The 26,467-nt window shown below is 49.2% G+C and overlaps 1 protein-coding gene and 1 long non-coding RNA gene across 2 annotated transcripts in view; one reads left to right on the top strand and one right to left on the bottom strand.

Moving 5' to 3' along the window:
- Positions 1 to 516: 516 nt before the first annotated feature.
- PEA15 (proliferation and apoptosis adaptor protein 15) overlaps positions 517 to 26,467 on the top strand; it is a 48,236-nt gene continuing 22,285 nt past the window's right edge. The window contains exon 1 of the mRNA XM_035097757.3: positions 517 to 741. The gene's annotated coding sequence lies outside the window, so the exon portion shown is untranslated. The remainder of the gene's footprint in view (positions 742 to 26,467) is intronic.
- On the bottom strand, positions 15,651 to 24,607 carry LOC148683235 (uncharacterized). Its single transcript, XR_015947457.1, has 3 exons — positions 24,542 to 24,607; positions 19,164 to 19,248; positions 15,651 to 16,592 (listed from the first exon to the last, which is right to left on the bottom strand). It is a non-coding gene; the product is annotated as an uncharacterized LOC148683235 (long non-coding RNA).

Here is a 26,467-nt window from a genome sequence, read left to right as displayed (position 1 = left end):
TCAAGCCACTTCTGCAAAAGTTGGGTTTCTCTTGGCGACCCTGAACTAGATGCACCCCCAGGGTCTGACTCGGTATATGACTGCTTCTGACGACTCTGTCCCCAGCAGAGGGCAAAGGGGCCGCCATCCGAAAGGACCAGGGTCGTCTTCCCTAACTGTTTACGGCTTATTATTATTATTATTATTATTTTAAAGAAGGAGGGATGGGGCGGCGGGAGGTGATGCCCGCTGGCTGCACTTCTTTCTACCGGCCAGGTTGGGGCGCCTGCCCGTCGCCTGACCCCTCCAAAGAGCCCTTTCGGCTCCGGGGGTCGTTTGGCGAGACGCGCGCTCTGCTGCTGCCGCTTTCCGGAGCGTCACGTGTGAAAGGGGCTGGTTTCGGGTTCCTGCTTTTCCAAGCCTCGCGCATCAGCACAAAAAGCCAGCCCGCCTCCTCCTCCTCCCCGCTCTCCGCGGCTCCCCCCGCTGACATCACTCGGCGCGGAGGAGGGCAGAGCAGGCGGAGGGTGGGGTGACCCGGAGAGAGACGCCCAGCGCAAAAGAAGAAGCCTCGCCGCCGCCGCCGTCGCCACAGCCGCGCACAGACAGACGCTCGCCCGCCACTGCCGCTGCCGCCGCCGCGACGCCCGGCTAGAGGGGCGCGTCCCGTCCAGGAGGGCAGGAGGACGAGGTCGCCGCCGCCGCCGCCGCCGCCCGCTGTGCCCAGGGGGACCGATCCTGCTCCGGCGCTTCCTGCCGCGGGTAAGTCCAGCGCATCTCCTCCGGCCAGCCATCCCTCGTGATGGGAGAGAGAAAGAGAGAGATCCCTCCGTGCGCTCTGCACATGGCCAGAGGCTCGCCCGCGCGCTGGGGGGCTGAGCGACAAGGTCGGGGCGGTGCGGCTGATGGAGGGCTGGGGCGATGGGGAGCCCGGGGCGATGATGGGGACACAGAGAGCCCCATTTCCGGGACGCGCCCAAGGCGGGGAGCCCCCTTCGCCGCCCGGCTCTCCTTCGCCCGCTGAGGGTGACTCAAACCCAGATCCCGGGCTGAATCATGGCTGCTTCCTCTTTGGACGGCTGCCCTGGCAGATTTCTGGACAGACCTCAGCAACCTTCGCCGGACTCGAACCAGCGAAGCGCAGGACTGTCCACACTGGCAGGCAGCAGCAGCGGCGGCGGCTCTCTCAGGGCAGGGAGATGTCGATGGAGGGGGGACAAGGGGGGATTTGAACCCGGGACCTTCTGCATGCAAAGCATTTGCTCTCCCGGCTCCCAGGCCATTGCCAGCCACCTCTCCCCTTCTCCCCCCCCCGTTAAAAAAAAAGCCCAAAGTGAAACACATCGTGCAGACAAAACTCTCAAAGTACTAACAGCCTTGAGAGCAAGCCAGAGCTCAACGGGGCATTGTCCCTGCTGCCTAGTCTAACTCTTTAGCTCTTTCTCGCCCCCCTCCATTTTTTTTCCTCCCCCTGCAACCTAACTCTGCCCAAGGTGCTCCAGAGCCACCCAGAAATTGAGAGAAACCAAGCATAGGGTGGGGCTCCTCCGAGTTTGCCACTTTCTCCACAAATCTAGGAAACGTAGGTAGCCGCTTTCTAGTGAGTCGGGTCACTGGCTCCACCTGGTTCAGTGTTTCCTACACGGGCTGGCCTGGCAGCCCCAGCTCTGCAGCCCTACCTGGAGATGCCAGTGGGGATTGAGCCTGGCATGGTCTGCAAGCAGAGCAGGGGCTCTGCCAGGGAGCCATGGTAGACCTTCTCTACTCTAGAGAAGGCCCAAGAACAACAGTGATTCCTGCAGTACAGGGGGTTGGACTAGATGACCCCCGGGTCCCTGCCAACTCTACAGTTCTATGGCAGGCTAAACAGAGCCATGGAAGAAAACTTCACAAAAATGGAAATGAGCCACCAGCGCTCTCAGCTGCGTGCAGATATGAACTTTGGAGTTTCTGGTACCTAAACTCTGATGATAAACGGCCAAGCAAAGTCCTTCTGTAACGGGGACCAGCCTGGGTATGGCTGTGGAGTGTGGGATGTGGGAGAGATCCGGGTTCACATCCCCCGCACTTAGCCTAGCCTACCTCATGGGGTTGTTGTGAGGATGGTGCTCTGGAGAGGGGAGCCACACACAAGAGCACCTTGAGCTCCTTGGAGAACAGGCAGGATATAAATGCAGTCAGTAAATGGGGGTGTCCACCCTGATCAGAAGGAACAACACCCAAACTTTCCCTCCGCTCTCCATGCCCACAGCAGAGCTCAGGGTCTCTTGGGCCTGGATATCCCTAGCCAAGAGAGAACTTGAAGCAGATCAGATGGCCATCCCTCAACTGGCTTCAGAGTATTCAAGGGACTAGTCCTCAAGCTGTTCATTCAGATCAAGCTTCAGTTCTTTCCCTGGCACAGCATTCCTCCTCCCCCACCCCCAGGAGCTCCTCCTCCCCACCCTGACACCCTCCTGAGCATCTCCTTGCCTTCTGAGGTACCAACTGAACATGAAAAAGCCTTTGTCTTTTGACATCCTGTCATGGGCAGCCCTGAGGTGGGACTGTTCTTTATCTAACCAACTTTTCAGTTATCTTATGTTCATTTTCTGTTTTAGCTGCAATTACGTGTGTGCGTGTCAGTGTCTCGGTGTCCTGCTGATTTGCAGATTTGTTGCCTCCTTTTCGATGCTTAGTTGATATTGATTGACAGGGACGGTGGTTACCGCTTTGCTGGAGTTTTGCTGTGGCGTTGCAAGCTATGTTTGGATACTTTTGCATCTCAGGGAGTTGGCCCGGGTCACACTTTTGGGTACCTTCCAACCCCACAATGCTATGATTCTGGGATGATACCTTGTGCCTCGGAGCGGGGAAGGCAGCCACCGCGATGTGCTCTCTCTCCACATAGACGGAATAAATAAATCATGTTGGGTAAATGCACCCTGCTCTGGCTGAAATGGGCTCCTCTAATAACGCTTGGTCAGAAGCCAGGGCCTTGCAGGATCAGGCCAAACGGTACATTTAAGCCAGCATCTGGTCCTCAGGAATGGCTGGACAGGTGCTTCTGTGATGCTTTGCAATGTGGGCCACCTTAGGCTCATTTGGCAGGAGACTCCCTTCCGTGCTTGGAGAAAGTGGATGGGGAGAAGCTTTTCTCCCTCTCTCATAATACAGTGGTACCTTAGGTTACGAACTTAATTCGTTCCGGAGGTCCGTTCTTAACCTGAAACCGTTCTTAACCTGAGGTACCACTTTAGTTAATGGGGCCTCCCGCTGCCGCCACACCACCGCTGTGTGATTTCTGTTCTCATCCTGAGGTAAAGTTATTAACCCAAGGTACTACTTCCAGGTTAGCGGGGTCTGTAACCCGAAGTGTTTGTAACACGAGGTACCACTGTACTAAACTCAGGGACATCTGAGGAAGCTCAATGTTGGGAGAATGAATTATGGGAGAGCTGAATTATGGAGTTCACTCTCCCAAGAGGTAGTAGTGATGACCCCCAGCTTGGAAAACTTGGAAAGAGGATCAGATCAATTCCCAGAGGAGGAGACCAGCCGCAAGGGTGGCTGCGTTCTTCCTCCACCATCGGAGCCATCGTGCCTCTGAATAATACCAGTTGCTGGGATCACACAGCTCTTGTGCTCATGTCACAGGAACATAGGAAGCTGCCTTATCCTGAGTCAGACTGTTGGTCCATCTAGGTCAGTAATGTCTACACGGACTGGCAGTGGCCCTCCAGGGTTCCAGGCCAGGGTCTCTCCCAGCCCTACCTGGAGGTGCCAAGGATTGTACTGCTTCCAGGCTTCCCATGGGGGAATCTGGTTCTTCGCTATTGGAACAGGATGCTGGACTAGCTGCGCCCCCTTTGGGCCTGATCCTGTTGGGCTTCCCCCAGGGAATGTGGTTGGTCACTATAAGAACAGGGTGCTCGACTAGATGAGCCCCCTTTGTCCTGATCAACAGAACGGCTATTCTTACATCTGTAGTGCGAGGGTCAGTAGCTGATGTTGATCTTCTCAGACTCCAGCGCCCATCGTTCCTGACCCATTAGCCAGGCTGGCCGTGGCTGATGGGAACTGGAGTCCAACAACATACAGAGTGGACCATGCTGGCTACCCCTGTCTGGAGTGAATCACTTCCAAGGACCGTGGCACAGTCAGGATGGAGAACATCATGGAGCCGGGGTGGGATGTCCCAACAGAAGAAGAAGGCCACTTGAGCCATCATGGCTACAGGCAGCAGAGGAGAAACACAAAGGATGTTAGCAGAGCAGGTGGGCTTGCAAAGGATTGTCTCGGGTGCGGCTCAGGCTGCCTCGCTAGCATCCCTTGAAGTCATAAAAGCATAAGGAGAGCCTGGCTGCTGGATCAGGCCCATAGCCCATCTCATCCAGCATCCTGTTCCCACAGTGGCCAACCAGATGCCTGTGTGTGAAACCTGATTTGAGCACAAGAGCAGCTCTCCCCTCCAGTGGTTTCCAGCAACTGGTATTCGGAAGCATTGCTGCAAAGCCACCTCTGTGAATTGCCTTGTCCTCTTTTCAAGCCATCCAGGTTGGGGACTGTCCTTGCCTCCTGTGGGCCCACGTGGGTCATTTGCAGAGTTGGGGTGGTTTTGCCTCTCCCTTGCTGCGCCGTGGCTTTTGACTTTTTCAATGTCCGCGCTGCAAAATCCACGTGGAAGCAGAGCTTCCCAAGCAAAGGGGCCCATTGTGTCCACTGAGTCCAGATACCATCACGCTTCGGACAGCGGCGTTGGAGTCTTGCTAGACAATGGGCCCCTTCAGACAACCCAGTCCCACGAGAAGCTGCTGCTGCAGAGTCATTGCTGTATGTGTTGTGGGGGGTGGGGGGGTGGGATCTGCTGTCATCTGGGTCCTCCAGAGAGGGCACACTTTGTCTTAGTTGCCATCTGGGACCATCTTAATAAACTGACTTGCAAGTTATCACTGTGGCTCCCTCCTGCCGTCCTGCTGGAGGCTGTAAACGCCTCTGAACACTGGTTTGTAGAAATCGCAAGGAGGGGAGACGACTGTTGAACTCCAGTTCGGCTTTTGTGGACTTTCCCTTAGGGCAGCTGGTTGCTCCCCTGGGAGAACTGGACTGGATGAGCCCCCTTTGTCCTGACCCAGCCCCCAGCCTTTTCTGATGTTCTTATATTGACTTCTGCTTGCAGGACATAGTTTGGGCTTTATTGCTTAGTGCTTAGTCTTCATTTAGGTCTGGAGGTAGTTTTGTGGGGGCTGTTGTTGTCACACCCTCTTGTGAGTTTGGTGTTCACCGCAGGGTGCTGAAATAGGTGGGCCTTTGATCTGAGCCTGCAGGCCTCCTTTTATGTAAGGGCTTTTGTTTAAAAATTTTCACACGATGCACCAAAATTCTCCAAAATGGTATCTTTAAGGAGTAGGCCAGTTCATTTTTACAACAACTTTGTTGGGTGGTAAAGTTATCACCCCCATATTACAGAGAAGGACAAAAGCAGACAGATGCAGGGTTCAAACTACGAGCATCCTGGTTCACAGCTCACACCCTTAACTCGCTTTCCCTCAAATAATTTGTGGCCTTCAAGTTTTTAATTGTGCTTTCCCAAATGCTGTCCTGCCCTTCTAAAGCCAAGTTGTTTCAGCTTCTCGCACACCCCTGGCAACTTGGGGCGACCACTCTCAATCTCTTCTGCCTCTCTCTAATCTGCCCTTTGAGACTCTGTAGGCCACATGCGCCCCTCACTAGCCCCCAATATTTTTGTCCGGCTGGGATGTGTCCTTGGGCACTGATCATGCCTCTTTCTGGACTGGATGGAGGATGCAGAGGGAGGGATGCCAGAGTGTGTATATGGAAACTACCTTCCTATAGAAGGGGGACATTCACATTCCTTGCCCCGCCCACATTCACATTTCCATCTGGCTCCACCCACCCCTGGCATGTGGCCCTCAGAAGATTGCCCAGAAGAGAATGTGGCCCTTGGGCTGAAGAAACCAAGAAGCATTCAAAACTGACCCTACTTGTTGCATGGGGACACCTCCCTTCTGATGCGCCAAGGCCAGGTCACAGCCTACCTGTCGCCTACCTGTGCTCTCCCCAGGGAGGCTCACCTGTTCCCTGAACTGCATATTTCTAGGTGCAATTGATGGCCTTTTCAGTGTGTTTGCTGGAGGGGAGGGCCACTGGTTTTTGTTTCATATTTATTACGTTACGTACTTTGTGTTTTCATTTTGTATGTTTATGCTGTTCTGCCACTTGCTCTTCAGATGGGGATCGGAATATAAAGTTGATAAATAAATAAATATCTCCTTTCCTCACCTCCGTTCCTTCATTCGAAAGTTACTGCTTTCAGGTTAAAAAAAGGGGGGGGAGGCAGCCTTAAGATCTCTCCACTTGATTGACACCAGCCAGCTCAGAACACCACTGATAGCAGGCAAATAGAGATGGGTGTGTGTGTGTGTGTGTGTGTGTGTATATATTCCCTGTGTGCGTCATTCGGCAATTATCCTTCCCCCCTCAGTTGAATTTTATCCACATCCTTCTTACGATACTTCTGAAACCCTTCTCTCTCCCTGCATTGCTTTGGACTCACATGGTTTTTGCATCTCATGGCAAAGGCTGTCATCCTTTCTGCCTTGCCTTCCTTCAGATCCTTGGTGGATGTGCTGGGAGGTGCAGGTGGCCGTGTGTGTACCGGGCAGGTTGGCTGCTCTCCAAAGTAGGAACATCCTTGATCATTCACGTTCAGCCTCTTCCCTTTCCACACACACCCCAGGCAGTTTTGTGCCTATTAAAAGGCTCCCAGTTACTCTGACGGCTTCCAGTAGTCTTTCATCCTTCCTTCCTTCCTCCGGGTTCTGATAGTGGACAGAACGTTTTCACCTCCGCTTGGCTTTCAGAAGAGCTCGTTCCAAGACCCCCGTGGCCACTTCTGCAAGCGAACTCCACTGTGCAGGTAACTCAAGCACACTAAAGCCCTCCCTCATTTCTGAAATTCATAGAATCATAGAATTGTAGAGTTAAAAAGGTACCCCCAAGGGTCATCTAGTCCAACCCCCTGCAGTGCTAGAATTGCAACCGAAGCATTCATGACAGATGGCCACCCAACCTCTCATAAAAACCTCCAGTGAAGGAGAGTCCTCCACTTTCCAAGGCAGTCCCTTAAATAAGTTTGTTTTCTGTTGCTGCAGAAGGCAGGACCTGAACCAGTGGATTCAAATTGTAAGAAAAGAGATTCCAACTGAACATTATTAGGAAGAACTTTATGACGGTAATGGACAACCTTGGAAGGTGGTGGACTCTCCTCCTTTGGAGGTTTTTCATCAGAGGTTGGATGGCCATCCTTCAGGGGTGCTTTAGCTGTGATTCCTACTCTATGGGGGTTGGACTAGATGACCCTTGGTGTTCCCTTCCAATTCTACTATTATATGCTTCTGAGTTGTGATTTATATGATGCAGTGTGGATCAGCTTCATTGATAAGGAAAAAGGCTGAGGGGCAGCTCTGTGTGTGTGTCTTCCTTTGGATCAGACCCCCATCAAAAATACATCATCACAGTTAATAAACGTGCTTGCAGAATCCTAAAAAATATTCCAGGGCATTTTGCGAGATACAACTTTACAAAATGTGCATGGTCTCCCCCCCCCCGCCCCCCTTAACTATTAAGGCACTTGCATCATCTTGACAAAATACTAAACTAGAATTACTTACTTACTTCCGACCTCATTCGTTCCCCAGATTTTGGACTAGGCGCACAATTCAGATGTTCCTGCTCCTGGTTCCCCTAATATTCCAGGACAGGGGTCAAAATTTTTGGGAAGAAAAACAAGCCAGTGTGTTTTGCCACAGGAGAAAAATGAAAACCTGGGTGGCAGGGAGAGTAGAATTCAGTGTCCTTCCCCCCAACCCCCATTCCTAGTGCTTAATACCTGTGGGATTAGAAATGTCTGTGGCTGAGAGGGTGTTAGCACCCACGAAACCTCCTCTTGCCTGGCAAAACCAGGATAAAATGATGCAAAAATGAGAGGGAGGCCCTGCAGCTCAAAGCTAGCTCAGAAGGTCAGCTGGAGGCTGGAGCCGTCTTGGGCCAAAGTGCTGCCCTTCCTGGGATGCAGCCTCTCAGTTGACAAAGCTGCGCATCAGAGCTGGGTTTTTTCTTCCTTTTAATGGGAGTGTGCCAGATTGTTTGAACTGAGCTCGTCCATTTAAAAGTCAGCTGCTTATCTAAGTCCAGTTAATAATGCTGAGCCGGACTTTATATGCATCCCAAAGCCCTTGACATATATATACAGTATAATGACAAGCTGAGATAGGCCTCTTGCAGAAGAGGAGGAGGACGAGGAGGAAGGAAGGAAGCCATCATAGCTCAATGGGGAGAGCATGAAGAAGACCCCAAATTCAGTCCTTGAAAGCTTCTTTGGGTAGGGCTGAGGGTGTGTCTTCTGAAACCCTGGCGAGCCTCTGCCCATCAGTAGAGACAAAACTGAGCTAAATGGGCTCAAGGGCCCTGACATGGTACAGGGAAGGTCCCTCTGTTCCTGTTTAAATTAGCCCTTTCTTCAGAACCATGAGGACTACAGTCTTAGTTTGTTTTTAAAGGGAACAGCTGCAAACTCAGTGACTTTGCAGGCAGAACACCACATGTTCAATCCCCGGCTTCTCCAGGCCTGAAACTCTGGCAAACTGCTGCCAGTCAGTGTAGACATTACTGAGCTAGATGGAGCAGTGGGTCCAACTCCATATAAGGCAGCTTCCTAGGTTCCCATTTATGCTTCAGGTCTGGGTGTGAGGCTTGCTGTCACGTTCAGTGTGGCGGGGGTGGTTCTTTGCACATCTGGAAGATGACTGTGTCACCTCCCATCACCCTGTTGAAGGTGCTTTTACAGCTCAGGGAAAAGGGCAGGCAGCCACAGCATCTGTAGACTGTAGCATCCTGAATTAAGGGAGGGAGGGATTCCCGTTGCAGCCAAGGGGTTGTTTGAGGCCACCACAAAAGAGCTGATCTTAAGCTTGAAACCAAGACTTGCTCTTTAACCAGGCTGCTCCTCCAGTTGTGAATGCCATCCATGTAACTTGTGTGAATATCAAGCAATGGATTCAAACTTCAAGAAAGAAGATTCCACCTAAACATTAGGAAGAACTTCCTGACAGTAAGAGCTGTTCGGCAGTGGAATTTGCTACCAAGGAGTGTGGTGGAGTCTCCTTCTTTGGAGGTCTTTAAGCAGAGGCTTGACAGGCATATGTCAAGAATGCTTTGATGGTGTTTCCTGCTTGGCAGGGGGTTGGACTGGATGGCCCTTGTGGTCTCTTCCAACTCTATGATTCTATGGCTTGTGTCCAGGAACCTGGGAGGATTTCTTTCATGTGTGTGCATGTTTTCGTCTTTAAATAAACAGCCCAAGTTTCTAGCTCGTATGGCCATCGAGATTAGCCTGGCCGTCTCAGATGAAATCTGGGGAGGCTGAAGCGAAGTTTCCAGTGGTCAAAGTGTGGTTGTGTCTTCCTGCCCTGCATCTATTTGCTGCCCCCTTCCCCCCACCGCACCCCTCTTTCTCTCTCACACTTGAACCTGAATCCATAAGTTGTGCAAAAGGAGCAAATATGTGCAGTGTTCTTGAACAGTTGCAGAATCTGGTTTCGGTTTATTTTCATTTTCTTACTTGGGGCTGGGAGCAGGGCGGGAAGCTTTGATGCGCAGTACACAAGCCTTCCCAGCCCTGCCTCGTGCAAAGCACTCTTCTTCCAACCACATGCTGAAACATTTTGATGCCGTCGGGTGGGTTTCGAAGCAAGACCGCCCCTTTTGTGAGCCTAGAAATCACAGCAGCAGCCCTGCTTTGAACCCATTTAGTTGCAAGCCCGTCTCTCCTCACCAGTCTTCTCTCCCCCCCTTCCATGTTCTTTCTCTCTCTGTGTGTGCATCTCCGCTCCTCTCTGTTCCCTTCGAGCGAGCGAGTGTCACCCCTCGTCAGAAGCCCTTTGCATCCAGGTGCCTGTTCTGCCCTCCCAATAGTCCCTGCGGAGCTGTCTCCCGGACTCCTTCCTTCCACATCTGTTTGCTCACCTCCCTGGCTCCCAGACCCAGCTGTCCCTAAACCTTAGCGGAGCTGCCTGTCATTCATGGGGCTGAGTTCATTTTGCCAAACAGCGACTGGCGGCTCGGGCAGAGACCGCTTGCCATCGTCCCAGCCTCCTGCCACAACTGGAGTGTTGCATGGATTTTAATCTACCCTCAAATACATCCCTTATCATGTTTTATTTAGATGGAAACTAGTGTCTGCCTCTCAGGACAGGCCAGCTTCCTGTTCTCACAGTGGCCAAGCCGGATGCTGGCCACGGGAAGGCAGCGAGCAGGACCTGAGCACGGACGGGAGCAGTCTCCCTTTCTGCAGTTTCCAGCAACTTATGCAGAAGCATTGCTGCCTCTGACAGGGAGACAGAGTAGTCACTGTGGCTGGCAGCCATCACTAGCCTCAACCGCCCCGTATCCTTTCCTTCAGGCACCCTCTCCAGGATTTCTTGTATTTTATCAACCATTTGCTCTGTACAGCAGATTAGCCAACAGATGCCAGAGAAAGAATCTCGTACATGGCAGAGCATCTCCAAGAGCATCAGGCCCTTCCTCCTTCAACAGCACTTGCCTCACGCTCAAGAGCCATTTGATATAAGGGCAGCCACCTGGCTTCATCTGTTGTCATTAGCAGGAGGCTGTATGAATACCAACAAAATGGGCTTGCTTGTCCTTGATTGGGTCTCCTAGAGAGTGGTTTGTTGTTTTTTTAAGATCTTCACTTGGCTCATCAAATATTTGTTTTTGGAGATTTTCAGGCTCAGAAACTATAGGAAGAATCCAGAGCTTAATTCTCTTCATTTAAATGAGGATATATATATATATATATATATATATATATATATATATATATATATATATATATATATAAAATCAGGACTGCCACACATAACAGAATGAGAACACATAGAAGTGCAAGAAGGCTCTCTTACCCAATTCTTCCTTCTTTTTCCAGTTCAATCCCAGAGTCCAACTCAAAATGCACGTCACTCACCCAGAAAGTGTAGTATAGTTCAGGCTTTAAGCCGATTGTTAAGTTGGTAAGCAACTTGTGAGAACATAAGACTCCATCTACAAAAGCTGAGGCTGCTGAACAGGCTCTTGGGCTTGAGTATTGTTTGGGGCAGGCATCGCCAAACTGCGGCCCTCCAGATGTTTTGGCCTACAACTCCCATGATCCCTAGCTAAGAGGACCAGTGGTCAGGGATGATGGGAATTGTAGTCCAAAACATCTGGAGGGCCGAAGTTTGGGGATGCCTGGTTTAGGGGTTTTTGTTGTTCCTGTTATTGATATTAATTTTTTTGTATCTTTATATTAGATGTTGTTGTTAATTATATGGAAATTCTTTCAGTTGGTTTGTGTACTTTTTGATGCTTCACCTGTTGTTCATGACTACTTTTTATCTTTGTAATTATTATTTTTACATTGTAATCTACCTTGAGCATGCTTTTAACTATAGGGAGGCGGCGTACAGACAAAGTTATGCATGTGTTGTCCTGGGTAGAGCTGAAAGGGCCAGACAGAAAGGTCTCGAGGGCCACATTTTGGCCCAAGGCCTGAGGCTTCTCCACTCCTGCACTACAGAATGAAGGCAGATTGCATTTATTTCACAGTTACACACACTTGGGGTTTGTTGCAGAAGGCTTTGCGGAAAAGGGGTATAAAGGAGGGATTTGAAGGAAGTCGCAGAGGTGATGCCACACAGATGCTCCTCTGGACCGGTCCAGGCATTGGGAGGGGGGTGGAGAGGGGAACCAAGGAGAAGTGTGCAAGTTTTACATGTTGCATTCAAGAAATTTGCAATTCAGCAGGTCATAACCTGCTTTCAAGGCAGCCTCACCACCCCCTAAAAGCTCACAGAATACCCCAAGGGCAGAGGCTGGCAGAAAAACCGGTTGATCCCCAGGTTGAAGTTGACCAGCAAGGATGCCTGACTTCCACTTGTTTAATAAGAGTAGCAACAAAATAATCATTTTCTCCCCACACCTGCAAATTATATCACTGAAATGAAGAAAGCTTGAGGGGTAACCAGGAGTGGACTGTTTTTTTGTTTGTGAGTTCCATTCGTCTTCTTGTGCTCAGAACAAATTCCTGGACTTCATTTGGGGTTGTTGTTGTTTTTAAGGATGTATGTCTTTTGCACCTGGCTCGGGTTGGTGGATCCTGAGATTCTCTTGAAAACAACAAAGCAGATTCTGCGAGCCTGGAAGCTGTACTAGGGAACCCGGAATTGCCATTTTGAGTTGTGGCCCAGCTATCTCGCTTGCATCGCTCATTCCTGAGCTGGCCTGTACACACACAACACACACACTCTTTCCTACTCCTCCCCCAGCAACATCCCCCTCCCTCAGTTGCCAGGGTGGAAAACAGCTGGACCATTCAGCATATCTTCTGAATTGCGTCTGTCTCTGGGTGTCAGCACCATCAGCCAGCCGCTTGCCATTGTCTCGGGATTTGGGTGCTGGGGCGAGCTGGACAAAAGGGCTATTGTTTGGGCACTTACCCTGGTATCCCCCTGTCCTGCCTCGCCTTTGTTCCATCCCTGAATATTCCTCTCTCTCTTTTGCACACACCCCAATGGCTTCACAGCAGCCAACCGGACATTCCATTGCATTTCCAGAGGTGGGGAGTGGAGAGGGGGTTGAGAGAGGACAGAAGGAAACTGCTAGGGTGCAGGCACAGCCTGGGTGCAGGAGGTGGGCTTGCTGCTGCAAAAGCAAGGAGCATTAAAGGTGCAGAAGTTAAATAAATAAATAAATAAATAAATAAAGGCGGGTAAAAGGAACTGTGGAAGTAATAAAGGAGACCCCCAGGAAGAACAGGCTCTAGTGCATAAAAGCCTGATGCGATTCCCATCTGTGTGAAGGAAATGTGAACTTGCCATTCCTTTCCCTCTGCAGAATGCTGGGATCTTGCCGCTCTGGGGTTGGGTTGAAATGCTCCACATCTGTTGGGAAAGGAATTCTGAGCAGGGAGTTTGTGTGTGTGTGTGTGTGTGTGTGTGTGTGTGTGTGTGTGCATGCGCACATGAAGCATTCTCTCTCTCTCCCCCTTTGGGAAGGAGCCCATCTTTTAACAGCCCAGCTGTGCAGAACTGAAAGATGCCTGCCGCCTGGCGCCAAGCCAGCCCCAGAAAGAGGAAGCGTGGCTCTCAGTGCGCCCAGCTTCCCATCAGATCGCTTTGCTTGGCTGTGTCTGAGGGAACCGACTTTGCAGAGGAGAGGGTTTGTTTGTTCTGTTTTATTTTTAAGAGTCTGAAAACAGGATGGGCGAAAAGGAATGGCTCTCTGTTGAAACTTTGGGCTTGCTACAAGCATACATTAAGAGAGTGTTGGACTTGAGTGGGGTGTATACAACCTCTCCTCTCTCACCTGCCTAAATTCTGCCACATGCAGCCCTGATGCTGCACACCTTTAAAAATGTTCCTGCTTTGCATATTTTTATTTTAGTATTTCATGCGTTTTTATCCCAACTTTTTCTTTCTTCAAGATGCTCAAAGTGGCATACAGTATATGGCTTGTCTCGCCTCCTGAATGCATCACCCACAACAATCCTGTGAGGCAGGTTAGGCTGGGAGGCAGGGACTGGCCCAAAGGTACCCAATGAACTTCATGGTGGAGCAGAGATTCGAACCCCTGCTCTCTCAAGTCGTAGTCGAAACTCTCACTGCTACACCCCACGGGCTCTCTGACGGCACTGATTCCACCAGAATCACAGGGCAGTATCAACATATTGCAGCTATAATCCTGTTTATGAGAGATCTCAACTCTTTTCTCAGTTCCTGTATGGGGTGCAGAGGGGTGTTTGTGTGGGTGTCTTACATCATAGATCAGGACCAGATAAATGGGGTGGGGGAGAGAGAAAAGGCCTGGTATGTGAATGCCCTGTGCCCCCCCCTCTCAAGCCCCAGAGCCAGCCCCTGCCTGTTTTGCAAACAAGGATGCTGGGAGGAGGATACGGCGGGCCGGATCCACAGTGGCTCAGCATCCTTTCAACTACATAGCTTTTCCCAAGTTTCTAATTTTAATGATGGGCGGCGGAGAGGAAGTGCAAATCTTATTCAGGAAAAATAATGGGTCAGCTAGGAATGGGGTGAGGTCCAAGAAAGCTCAGGCTGGATTTGCAGAGAGGTGAAAGTTCTGGTTGCCGACTGGAGATCTGGACAACAGTAGGAGATTCCGGGGGCCTGCCTGCTTACACTCGGGGGCCGCCTCTGTCTTGAACCAAACTCTGGCAGCCCTGTCTGTCATTCCTGGAGTTACTTTCTCCTCCCTTCCAGGAGGTTTTCAGCGATTACAAGGAAGTCTTTCTTCACTCAGCACAGAGTTAAACGATGGAACTCACTCCTGCAGGACGCAGTGGTGGCCACCAACTTAGATGGCTGTAAAAGAGGACTGGGCATCTGGTTGGCCACTGTGAGGCTGGGCTAGATGGGCCCCCTTTGACCTGACCCAGCAGACTCTTCTTATCTTCTTACAATGATGGATTTGGATGTGGGGAATCCAGCTGCAGTGCCTCATTCTGGTTTCTCTTGGCCAGGCCTACCTCACAGGGCCATTGTGAGCGTAAACAGCACTCACAAAGAAAGCAGAAAACAGCAGAGATAGGAAACGGACTGAAACTCAAGGCACACAGAGACCGCCACGGGGAAGGTTGCCAGAATCAGTGTGTGCCAAACACTTTATCGTGGTGCCTAATAGGATACGGCACAGAACTGGGCACATTTGTGGAAATTAGTTGTGGATGAGACACAGGCACTTTGGGGCAGCAAGGGGTCTGCGCTGCCATTGGCACGGCCTGCCTCCTAACCCAGATTTCCTCAGAGGCAAGATGCAAACAAGCATAGCTAATCCCAGGGGTTTCAAAATGTCATAAAAACGAAGCCTCGGAAATTTATTAGATTGCTTGAGAGCTGTGAGATTAAACACACAAACAAGGCTGGCCTCCTGCCTCCTGATCTTAATGGGTGTTCGTTCGGGTTTTTTTAAAGGGGGGATCTCAACCTACAACCCCCCCTCTAGTTCTTCTTCCACCTGACACCTGTGGGTAGCAATGGAGAGGGAGAGGGAGAGAACAAGGGAGCTGGACAAAGACAGGATGAGGCCAGAGGGAGGGAGGAAGGAAACTGGGGAGGGGACAAGACCCAAAGCTGTCTGTTGGCGTTCCTTGTGCTGCAAGCGGGTTTCCTGAATCCCAATTCCTGTCCTGACATCCTGGGGTAGATTGTGGGGTGGGGGGCTGTGCCGCACCCCAGCCTGTGAAGGAAGCCCCTTCCTTTCCTTGCTGCTGTCTCCCTCTTGCCGCCGCCGCAAACATCTTACGTGAGGAGTCTGGTCCAAATGGGTCATCTTGTTGCGGAGTGACTGGCAGCTCTCATGGTAACATGCTAAGCAGACTGACTGACTGAGGTACGGATGGACGGAAGGCTGTTTCAAGATGGCCATGCTTGTTTCATGGAAGGAGAGGCCGTCCGTCAGCATCTTTGAGGGATAGGGAAATACGAAAGGTGCCTTGGGAGGAGTAGATATCGGCTCCATCTGGCTTAGTTTCACATGGCCAATGCAGTGCCCTCTCGTTTGATTGTAACAAACAAACAAACAAACTCAAAGCAGTTTACTAACAGAATAAAACAAGAAAATCATCGGCAAAAACAACTATTAATCATTTTTATATTAAAAAAACTGGAAACAAATTAAAACACACATCAACATTCTACAGGCTTGTCTAAACAAAAATGTTTCTAACAGGCACCAAAAAGAGTCAATAGGCAGGGAGTTCCAAATTGTAGGTGCGGCTGCACTAGAAAATTGGTATCTTAGCAATGCAGTTCCGGTTCTGCAGATCAAAGCAGTTGAGTGGGCACATTTGGAGTAAGCCGATCTTGCAGGGTAACTGGTCCCAAGTTATGGGCTTTATAGACTAATAGTGACATATTGAACGTCTACAACAGGAGTCGGCAACCTAAGGCCCATGGGCCACAAGCAGCCCATGGGGGGTCGTTTAACCGGCCCATGGACCCCCGCCGCCTGCTCAGGGACCCCGCTGCCCACTCAGTCGGCTCCTGTGCGCTGTGCTAAACCGGCATGGAGCAGAGCGGGGACCGCCTTCTGCGACGCTGGCCGGTTTCCCATTGGCTGAAGGAAGCTCTTGCAGCCAATAGGAAACTTTTTACATATCCTCCGCACCAGAAGGATCACCGGAAATAGCATTTGCGCATGCGTGCGTGCGCACTCCAGCCCACCGTGGTGTCTGCAAGATCGTGAACCAGCCCAAGCCACAAGAACTTTGCCGACCCCTGGTCTAGAAGATGGTGACGGTGGTGATGATGATGACGACGAAACCTTCATTCCCTACCCTTACTGTCAGCATCCCTTGGAAGTGATACACAACATTTAAACATTCTTGCGTCGGATTAAACCACCTCTGGTTTCAGGAAAATGCATGGCAAAATCAATTTGTCAGTCTTCAAGACTCGTGGCTTCCTCAGTGGTAAATGACGCTTTTTGTTCCATAGCGTGGTTTGTGATTTTCTTTGCATTCAGTCCGGCTTGTGCCTCAGTGACCACGTGCAGACGCCTGCCTGCTTAGGAAAGAGGGCAATCTTGTTAGGCACCCTCAAAGCCCTGGCAAACAGACAGCAGCCAAAGGGTTAGGAAAACTGACCACTCTGCACTTTGACAGAGAGGCCACTGTTTGGGGGAAAGGCCGGAGGGGGGTTGCTGATTGTAATGGGGAAGGGTGGCAGGGAGAGGGGTCAAAGGCCGGCTTGTTTAACAGTCATATTGTGTCTCAGATTAAATTACTGCTTCATGGAGAAAGGTCAGAGGTCTTCACCCTCCAGATAAGGCCAAGGGAATGACCCCTGCCCCAGGGATGGTGGCCAAGGACTCAGCAACAGGGGTGGGCCAATTCTCAGCAGAAAAAGTGCCATCCTCAGCAGAAAAAGTGGGTGGGGTGGGTGGGTGGGCTTGGTGTCTACCATAACAGACCAGTAGAGATGTGTAGTTGCTTCTGCCCTGCTGCATTTATGACCTTGTGGACATCCTATGAGGCTGAATGCTGGAATATTTGGGATAAAAGTGATTATTATTTTTACACAGCACATAGTTAAACTATGGAAGTCTCTCCCACAGGAAGCCATGAATGGCCACCAATCTGGGTGGCTTTAAGAGAGGATTAGGCAAATTCATGGAGAATGGTGGGCCTTTTCTGTGGTGGCTCCGTTTGTGGAATGCTCCCTCCAGGGAGGCTCACTTGGCACCTGTATTACATATATACAGTACTTAGCTGCCAGGCAAAAACCTTTCTCTTCTCCCAGGCCTTTGGCCAACAAACAATGGCCTTTTAAACTGGGGGGCGGGTATTGTTTTTGTTTGATATCATGGTATGTTTGTGCTTTTATATTGTAAAACTGTGATTTTCGGATGAAGGGCGGCATAGAAATTTGATAAACAACAACAACAACAACAATAAAAAGTAATCACAATAGCCACGATGCCCTGCACAGTTGGAAGCAGCTTTGCCTCTGAATGCCAGTTGCTGGAAACTACTGGAGGGGAGAATGGCCATTGTGCTCTAATCCTGCCTCCTGGTTTCTCTTTAGGGCACCGGAGTGACCACTCTGAGAAGAGGACACTGGGCTGGATGAGCCGTTGGCCTGATCCAGCAGGCTCTTCTTATGTTCTTGACTTTTGGCATTTTAAAACTGCTTACACACCCATCCTGCAGTCAGTGGGAGAAATAAAGATGGGGAACATCTGTAGCCAGCCAGATGTTGGCCCCCAATCTCCACCAGTAGGTCCAGTGCTCAGAGATGAGGATGATGATGATGGGAATTGTAATCCAAAAATGTCCCTGACTCCTCAGGATTTCAGATTTAATTGGAAATGAGATGTGCTTTGAGTTGAGAGACGAAAGGGAGAGAGAAGGAGATTGGGGGGGGGTAGGAAAGGCAAAGCAGAAGTGAGAGTCATAACCATGTCAAGCTTAGCTGTTGCCATGGTGATTTCTCTTGTTCTTATAAATTCAAGCTGTATCACTTTCATTCCCCTCCTCCCCATCCTGCACTGCTCCTTACCCCACCCCGTTTCCAATTTATGCACACTCTTAATTTCTGGGCACGCATGCTCCATCCTTTACCAGTACCAGTTGCTGGAAACTAAAGAGGAGGGGAGAGTTGCTCTTGTGCCTGAATCCTGCTTGTGTTTCCCACAGGCATCTGCTTGGCCCCTGTGGGAACAGGATGCCTGGGCTAGTAGGGTCTTGACAGGGCAGTTCTTCCATTCCTTCCATGCGTAATTTGGGACTAGCAGTTTTAAATCCACTCTCCAAATTGCCAAAGGGGAAAAGGGGGTTCAAGGCAGAGAACGAATGGTGCCTCTCCATGCCCACATTACGTGCTGGCTTTTGTCCCACCCCTCTCCCCCTCCATTCATGTGTCAGTTAAATCCCCGGCCTCATTTCAAACCACCATTCTCTATATAACAGGGTCTATTATCTGCCCTTGCATCTGCAAAACCCTCTTCTTCTCTCTCTCTCTCTCTCTCTCTCTCTCTCTCTCTCTCTCTCTCTCTCTCTCTCACATACACACACACACACATGTCCATAGATAAATTTTCTTTGTGATTGGTCTCCAAACTTCCCCTCTTGCTGCTGGTTGTCTGCCTGGCTTCTTCTCTGGGCATGGATAGCTCTGCCCTGCCTGCCACAGTCAGAAACCCTATTACCTCTGAATACCAGTTGCTGAAAACCTGCAGGAGGGGAGGAGAAAGTGCTCTTGCCCTCAAATCCTGCTTACAGGGCTTCCCTTTGGGGCGACCGCTGTGAGAGCAGGACGATGGACTCTGTGGACTCTCATTGGCCTAATCCAGCAGGCTCTTCTTGTGTTCTAGAGTTCCTGTCTGTAAAATGGGCGCAGCTTTTATCCCCAGCCCTCACCCCCTTTATAGAAATTACTTTGACTGTCCTGTGTGATTTGGAAACAAACTCCTAGTTCTTTACCCATTTGCCTGTCCTAATCACAAGAGCAAAAAGTAAACAAACAAACATCCCATGCAGATTCTTGCTAAAGACATCCAGCTCCCGAAGATGGTGCAATTTTTTTTAAAAAAAAATAATTTTCATAAACCTTAGATTTGTTCCAAATCAGTACCTTCTGAATACCAGTTCCGGGAAACTGTCATTGTGAGCTCTCAGGTTCTTCTTGCAGGCCTCCCATTGAGGCAAATGCTTGGCCACTGTAAAAAGGATGCTGAATTATGATGGGCCCCCTTTGGTCTGATCCAGCAGGCTCTTCTTATTACTTTAATGACGATGGTGGTGGTGACAATTATGATGTCAGGAGGGAAGGCAGATTATATTCAACCTAAGCTATGAAAGCTCCTATTTCCCTACCCAGCCACCCCCAACTCCAGCTTTCCTTCTTTTCTCTCAAGTCTGTGAGAAAATATTCTTGGCAGGACACAGGGAAAAATAATTGCTCTCATCACAATTCTTCCCCCTCCCTGCGCTGCAGCCCAGCTGCTGTGTATGCAAAACTACTTCTTTTCATGAATGAACCCCCTCATGCATATTGATGAACTGTTTTGCATATGAGCCATGAATGGAGGCCAATTTTGGTTTTTTTGGTTTTAAATTGCAAATGTCTGGTTGAGTCTTCCCATTTGCTGGCAGCTCCTGGCTGCCTTGGTGTTGAGCCTGTGAGGGTTGCCTCCCCATGCACCCCATAATAAAAGGACTTGGGTTACGTCCACACAGGACATTTAAAGCATAGTGCATGCACAAATGCACTCCCAAAGTATCCTGGGATTGTAGTTTGTTAAGGGTGCTGAGAATTGAAGCTCTGCTAGGGATAAGCTACAGGGCCTAAGGAATGGGGGGTGGGGGGAGACAGCTATGTGTTCTAAATGTGCTGTGGGGAAGGGACCTTGTTCACAGGTGCTGGAACAAGGCACAGTTCTTGATAAACCATCTTACCAACTGGAAAATGGATGAATAATTGCAGCTGTGTTGTGAAGGGAATAAAAAGACAGACAACACCTTGTGCACACTAAATATGATAAAGAATTTTGGGAACTACAGCGGTACCTTGGTTCTTGAACTTAATCCATTCCGGGAGTCCGTTTGACTCCCAAAACCATTCAAAAACCAAGGCGCAACTTCCGATTGGCTGCAGGAGCTTCCTGCACTCAATCAGAAGCCACATTGGATGCTCGGCTTCCGAAAAACGTTTGCAAACTGGAACACTCACTGCCGGGTCTGCGGCATTTGGGAGCCGATTTGTTCAGGAGCAAAGCTGTTCAAGTATCAAGGTACCACTGTATTGTGGCCAATAAAAAAAGAGGATGTATGAGACCGAGTATAGGACGGTATATAAATTCAATAAATAATAATAACATACCGGTAGTCAGGCTGGGTCCAAAACTTGCCCGTGGACAGAACATCACTCCCCAGCACTCTGTGACGTTGCAAACAATTTAGCAAGCCCTGTAAGCCACCTAGCTGGTGGCTATCATGTTTCCTTTGCCACTCAGAAGCATGGGGGAAGAGCTGTGGCTCAGTGGGGGAACATTTGCTTTGTACACAGAAGGGCCTGAGTTCAGTCCCTGGTGGCATCTTCAGGTAGGGCCGAGAAAGACTCCCTTGCCTGAAACCTTGGACAGCAGTTACCAGGCAGTGTAGACCAGGGGTCAGCAAACTTTTTAGCAGGAGGCCAGTCTACTGTCCCTCAGACTTGTGGGGGCCAGACTATATTTTGGAGGGGGGTGGGAACGAATTCCTATGCCCCACAAACAACCCAGAGATGCATTTTAAATAAAAGGATACATTCTACTCATGTAAAAACATGCTGATTCCCAGACCATTTGCGGGCCAGATTGAGAAGCAGATTGGGCCACATCCGGCCCCTGGGCCTTAGTTTGCCTACCCATGGTGTAGGTAGACAATGCTGAGCAAGATGGACCAATGGTCTGACTCAGTATAAAGTAGCTTCCTTATGGATGGGTTTGTAACAGTGACACAGCCGTGGGAAGGAAAAGGCGCAGCAATTAGCCGCAGAAAGCTTCGTTCACGGAGAGAAAATGAGATACTTCGACTGAGTTTTGCTCGTGACTTTTGGGGCCTTTGCAAGTCATGGAAGCAGCTGTTTCGGTCCCAAAAGAGTGTGTGTGTGTGTAAAGCAGGGAGAAATTTAATGCATCATCTTCTCCTTTGCAGACTTCTAAGTTTAGAAACTCACCAAATGCCTTATTAAAAGAAGAGAGTGTGCATGAGAGTCTTGCAGCACATTATTAAAGTCTAAAATTGCAGCAGAATCTTCCTTGCTTCCAAGGATGCAAATTTTAAAGCTCTGAAATTTGCCACCCCAAATCCCTTGCAGGCCTGTTTTTGCCTCTTTTTCAAAAAGCCCCCACCAGCTGGTGGGAAACTTACAGGCCAGCAGAGAAACAGACAGACAGAGAGGCTTAATTCTTCCAGATCCTCTCAGTGGCTGCTCTACTTTACAATGAAATTGAGAAAGCCAAACGAGAAAAGCCAATTCACACTTATTTTTAACTGAAAAGGAAAAAAATGGCCCTATCAGGACAGTGTGTTAAGATTGTCTGCCTCCCTTTGAAATGTGCGGAGATCTCATTATCCATCTCGAAAAACTAGAACTGCAAACCAAGAACTAGAACTGCAAAAGGGGTCCTTACAGGGAGCCACACGCAAGTAACTCAATTCCTCACCAACATTAGGCTTGCGGATTTAAGGCTGTATACAAAATTATCTCGTGGACATCATTGCATGTGTCATCATTCTAGCAACCTGCCTGGCCAGGGTTAAAATATTTTTCAAATAGCCCATTGCGAAGTATTTTACTCTGTGAGAACCTGGCAAATGATCAATGATTGATTCTTAGGTAGTTCTATTTAAGGGGTGTGGGGCATTTTAAAAAACAATTCCCTATGACTGCTATTATTATCACTCTTTTAAGTCTGAGGCCATTCCACAGGCAAATGCCTTGAAGCTCTCAAACAAATTAAATAAGGTTCTTTAAAATTAAATTATCCAGTCGTGTAAGACGATTTGTATCTGTCTTTTAGTGTTTTCCATTGACTCACAATGTTCCCTCCGCCCACAACATTTCTGGCTGCGGGCCAAGTTAACTAAATGGATGCTAAGTAATTGAGCATGCAAGAATATTTTGCTCCACATCCAGAACAACATACAGGGCCTCTTATATGACTCGGAAACATTGGTATCTCTCAAATTAAGTGAGCTGAGTCAGGACACTTCCGATTTGCAACTTGCTTTAGCTCATGAGAGCAATTACAGACTGTCCCCTGTGTGAGCGCTGATGTCTGTTTATATCCTCCTTTGCTGGTGACTCTCCTCCACTGACCTTCCTTTCCCATGGGGGATGCATGGTGTCTCCATTAATTAATGCTACGGGATCCTTTGCAGGAGCTGAGGGAGGGTAGCTCAGAGGCTCTTAGAAATCCCCTCATTCAGAAATTGTTGGTGTCTGAGCGCATGGTGCTGTTGGAGGCAGGGCCGGCTTTAAGGCAAGCCCAGGTGGCGCAGGGCGCAGGGCTGCCAGGGGGGCACCGCCTGGCTGTGCCCGCTGTAGCGGCGCTGCGCCCGTCCGCCGCTGTGAGAAACGGGGCGGGGGGGGCCGCCGGAGTGATCATCGCACCACGGCGCCAGGGCACCCGACATGCATAAGACGGCCCTGGTTGGAGGAGTAGGAAAGGGGAGGTGTAAAATCCAGGCTGTGGAGCAAGAAAGGTCTGGGTGAGACAATAATTATTAATAGGGCTGCTATATTTGCAGGGTACTCCCCTCCCCTGAAGATTAATATATTCCTGCTCTGACTTTCAGGGGCCCTGTAGTGCTTAATTAGACTATGAAACTCACTTCCACAGGAGGTAGTGACAGCCCCCAACTTGGATGGCTTTAAAATAGGATTAGTCTTAGAGTGCCCCCCCACACACACACTTGGGGGTCAGGATGCAAACCCAGTTAAAAGATCTGCAATAAAAAGAGAAGTGTCCCAGTCAGCTGAGGGTAGCAGCAAGCTCTACCACTGATCCTGCAGGCAGCTTCATCAAAAGAACCTCATCCAGAAGATAATGGGCAATGATTATGTCACTTGCTTTGATAACAAGCCATGATAGCAAATGACATCCGTATCACCAGCATTGTAAACCTAGATAGGGCTGCAGTTTTACCATACGTTACATTGACTGTGGTTACTGGCACACAGATTCGTTTCGCAGCCTTTGTGTACTTCGTACAAGATCACACATCCTACAAGCTGCTTCTGTCGGTGGCCCATCTTTTGTTGGAAGAGCTGGGACAGATAAAAGAATTTCATCAGACACAGTACATAGTTGAACTGCGGAACTCCCTCCCACAGGAAGCAGTGATGGCCACCAACCTGGATGGCTTTAAAAGAGGACTGGGGGGGGGATTCATGGAGGGGAGAGCTATTGATAGCTACTCTCCATGACAACTAGGCTCTGCCTCCGTGGTCTCAGGCAGCAATGCTTCTGAGAGTGCTCTTGAATCCTGCCTGTGCATTTCCTGAAAGAGACATCTGGTTGGCCTCTGTGAGAACAGGATGCTAGACCCTTTGGCTCTTCTTATCTTCTTATTGCCACAGCCTGCCCAGGAGTGGGTTTAACAAGGAGTAAAGCTGTGTCGCAGGAGGGATGTGAAACAGAAGGAGGAGGAGGAGGAAGAAGGCACAGCTTGTCTGAAAGCACCAGCACTTCCTCAGTAGCATATGACGGGCTGATCCTTGAGTTGCGGCTTTCTCTCTGTGTGTGCCTCAACTGTGGCGTGTTAATAGATCGGAACTGTTAGAAACACATGTTTAAACACACAGGCGCGCACACTGAGTTAATTGGCTGCATGGGGGACACAGCAAGCAAACATGTGTTCACCAGGCCACTAGTGTTTCTGTCAACGTAGGCATCGGAGCGTAGATTTTATTACTACAGGAAGGGCCTGACCTACATACAGGCTCCGAAACCCCAAATTTAAAAAGTGAGGAGGAGGATAAATAGTTATTTGGTCTATTGTTACTTGATGCACTGCATTCACCAGCCTTTGCAATAACTGGCTTCAAATAGGTTACTGACTTGAAAATGACAAACATCTGGAGTGCTGAAGACATGATTATTATTCTGTACGGAAGCAACTCAGTATTTTCTGCACTGACTTGCTGGTGGTCCTCTGGGGTTTGAGGCAGGGGGTACCGTAGTTCCAGCCCTACCTGGAAAAGCTGGGGATTGAACCTGGGACTGGCTGCATGCAAGGCAAATGCTTTACCACTGAGCTACAGTCCTTCCGCCAAGCTGGAAGGACCAGCTTTGTGTATCTGGCATAGCTGTGATTCCTGCATTGTAGCAGGTGGGACAACATGACACTATATTCTATGATCTCTAATGCATTTTGAAAACTCTGATTTTTGTCTTCCAGTCTCTGTGTTTTAGTCTGTGCTAATATATATTGTAAAAATCTGTGGCTTAGGGCATGACATACTTTGGGCTGCTGGGTTTAGAGCACCTTCTGGTCCCTTTACGATTCCTCCCTCTCCTCAGTAGCCCTGGAAGGGGAGACACAACAAATCAGGGTCTTACACTATTTGGAGTTATTTCATCAATATCATTTCCCCTTCTTATGGACTTTTGGGTCATGCTACTTGTTCACATATACATAAGCGGCATGCATGTAAAATCAACTGAGTGTACAAGTAAATAAAATAAAACCAAGCAATGCTTCCTTTCCCCCCCCCGTCCCCCCCCCAATGTACTATTTCCATCCAGATATGCAGCAAGGTTACTGGAACAAGCTTTCTGTAGTGAAAAATGCAAAGAAAGCATTGGATGCACCCCTCAGGCCTTGTCCTTACTCAACCTCTTAGTATTTCCTTCCTCCTCAAGGCATGAGTGTGTGAGAGAAATTAAAGTTGCAGGGGCCCCTAATGCAATGTGACTGGGAACTAGCCTCCCCTCAGACTGCATTTTGGAACCACCGTGGAGATGTCAAAAGGAGCCCTGCAGACCCCTTGAAAGCTAGGATACTTTGTAGGGTGTTTTCCTGCTTTCTAAAGAAAACCCTTGATTTGCAAAATGTCTCTAAGCCAAGAGAAGCTGTTTGTCCATATCTACAAGCCAACGGCTGCCCTCAGTGTTCATAAACTTGCTTTTAGAACAAAAGGACTTGCATGTCATTTACCAAAAGGAAAAATATTTGCACAGAGCAAATATTGATAATAAAATAAATAGTTATTATTTTTCTCCTGATTACAGAAACGTTGGGAGTTTCCCTTCCTGGAGTGCAGTTTTCCCTCATGAATTTAGGGGAAATGGCCTTTTCCACAAGTCATAAAGTAAGGAAGCCTGGCTAGAAGCTAGCCTTCCCTCAGAATATATATTGGAGCCACTCTGCAGATGCATTTATTTCTTTATATACAACAGCCTTTCTTCCAAGGAACAGGGAACTATATTGCTATCAATACAGGGTGCCCCCCCCTGCTTCCTCCTTTATGAGAAATCTGCCTCTCTTTAAAAAAACAAAACAAAACACTTCTTGACCAACAAAATAAACCCCCCTCAGCTACCTCTCAATGGCATCTGAGAGAACTATGGTAAATACAGTAGTGATGTCTGGCACGTTGTGAGTGGAAAATAACCTCCCCTCAGAATTCATTTTTGAACCTTTCTGTAGATAAAGGAACATGAAGCAAGGCCGCTGCTACTTATTTCCTAAGAAATTGCAGTCTCAATTTTTTATCTCCTTCCAACAAAGTTTTCCCCTTCTATAAATGGCTTCTGAATCTTCAGCCCTTCATGCTCTATCAATTAGTTCATGTTCATTAAGGGCTAGGCTGCTGCCTTAAGAATTTGCAATACTTTTTATAAGGAGGAAAGTGTTCTTCTCCTTTTGAAAATACTCCATCGAATCTACCTGTATCTACAGTGTGGATAAAATAGCAGGAAGCAAAGCCACCCTGGAAACTGCTAGAACTGTGCTGCTGTTTTCCTGAGGAATCCCCCCCTCTCTCCCCCCTCTCAACCGAATTCCCCTCTTTCCCTCAGTCTTAACAAAATCCCCTCATCTGCCTCTCCCATCTGCCCTGAGTGAGGGAGCTTGCATGGCAAAGCCTGTCGCCTTCTGTCTGGGAATTAACCTCTCCTCAGGAGCCTCCATGTTGCATGGAGCCCCCTCTGCAGAGATGCAGGAAGATGAAGTCAAGTTAGGCTGCTCTCCATCCCACCCAGCTCCTCTATTTCTCCTTTCCTGAGGAAATGTCCTCTTTTTAAAAGCCTCTTTTTAATGTCCCTAAGCTGAAGGAATTTGTTCCCAGGAGACTCACGATCACATGCATCTAGAAGAAGGCAGGGAACTTGCTGAAGGAAGTCTAGGGGCGCTGAGGGAAGCCATTCTATGTTGTCGCTGGAAGGC

The sequence above is a fragment of the Zootoca vivipara genome, chromosome 16, assembly GCF_965207765.1.
Source record: "Zootoca vivipara chromosome 16, rZooViv2.hap1.1, whole genome shotgun sequence".
Classification (NCBI taxonomy): Eukaryota; Metazoa; Chordata; class Lepidosauria; order Squamata; family Lacertidae; genus Zootoca; species Zootoca vivipara.
The sequence above is the reverse complement of the archived record's forward strand: the minus strand, read 5'-3'. Positions and strand labels throughout refer to the sequence as shown.